Source organism: Sciurus carolinensis, chromosome 17, assembly GCF_902686445.1.
Source record: "Sciurus carolinensis chromosome 17, mSciCar1.2, whole genome shotgun sequence".
NCBI lineage: Eukaryota > Metazoa > Chordata > Mammalia > Rodentia > Sciuridae > Sciurus > Sciurus carolinensis.
This window is the reverse complement of record NC_062229.1, coordinates 29415430-29417165: the sequence shown is the minus strand read 5'-3', so window position 1 is coordinate 29417165 and position 1736 is coordinate 29415430.

Below are 1736 nucleotides of genomic sequence, written 5' to 3'. Positions count from 1 at the left end.
TGCACCTGGGGATCGCCTCCGCACATGCCCTCTGCAGCCTACCCTACACACCTGCATCCCTCTGAGGATCTCCTCTGGCTATGGGAACATGGTATGGGCAAGCAGTACTTTCTAGAAGTGCCAGGGAGCTAATGCCCTGGGCAGTTAGGGAATCTCATAAGGAAAAACAGTTGATGGATAAACACACTGGCTTCATCAACTCTTGATCCTTCTTAGTTGCTCAGAAGGTCCCAAGCAGAATGGAGAGGCTATTGCCCGCCATGATCAATTGGTAGTTAATTCACCCTTTATCTGCCTTTGTCCTTCTCTGACTCACCTCCTTCCTCTCTTATGAGGCATTTGGGGATCGCCTTTCAAATAAGCTACTTGCACCCAAATAATAGTCTCACCATCTGCTTTTAGTGGAACTCACACCAATTCATGAATTTAGACTGGACCTCAGTAATAGTGAAATTTACAAGTAGGCTTTAGTAAAAATGAGGATCTCAAATTCAAATATCCACAGGTCAAAGGCAGTGAGTGGCACATATGTACGGATCATAGATCTATGTATGCAGGTAACAAATATCTACAGGCCAGACTCAAATGGGACCCAAGAGGTCCTGGAGAGGCTGTGTCCTCTCTGGGTGATCACTGCTACTCTACTAAAGAAAGTGTTGGCATTGCAAGAAAGTGGGGTTGCTATCACTAGATCTTCCAGTTTTTAGAGAGACTGAAATCCTAAATTTTTAGGTGGGCTTTCCCAATTTTTAAATGTTGGAATCAATTCAAAAATTTTAAAACACCATGAAACCTGAGAGAAACCCATGTATAGACCAAAGCCCATTCACTGTCCCCCAGTTTGTAAATGGTTTTGTCACTTGGGCAGCCCCTGGTGACATTTTCCAGGGTACTCTAACTTAAATAGTGAGACCAGAATGCATACTTTGGAGAGCTCAGAAAAGAATTGCAAGTGAAAAACAGAGAATGGCAGTGTAGATAGGTCTTTCAAAACAGAGATAGAGCAACTGTTACTGGGGCCAAAGAAGAGTTTTAGTTATTAAAGTTTGTGTACTCAAGAATAATTTTAAACACAGAGGAAAGATCCAGCAATGAAGAAGAGGCTGAAGACAAAGGAGAGAGGATAATCTTTGAGCAGTTTCTCAAGTGAAGGCCAAGAATGGATTCAGTGCTCACTGTGGGATTATTCTTTAACACAGCTCTCTGAAGTGGGACAGGAGACACCTGATCCCCTAAGGTAAAGATTCTCAAAGAGGTTTCAAGGCAGTGACTCATTCCTTTGTGTTTGTGTGTGGTGCTGGGAATTGAACCCAAGGACTCTCTAACCCTGACTTACATCCTCAGTCCTTTTTATTATTTATTTTGAGACAGGGTCTCACCAAGTTGCCCAGGCTGGCCTTGAACTTGGCAATTCTCTTGCCTCAGCCTCCTGAGTAGCTAGAATTATAGGGTGTGCCACCATGAGTAGCTTGATTCCTTTTAAAATAACAATATTCAGTATTTTTATCATATTCTACTTTATTTTAATTATCTAATTATAAAATTGATAATTTTTATGGAAATGATAAAATATACCAAAGAACAAGGATGAAAAACATTTCCTGTTATCACACAACCTACAGAGAACTGTTATTAATATTTTGCATCTATGCCTTTTTCCTTCAAACAGGGATTTTTTTTTTTGTAATCTCATTTTATTAACTTCATAACCAACCTATCAGAGGCATGTTCCCATG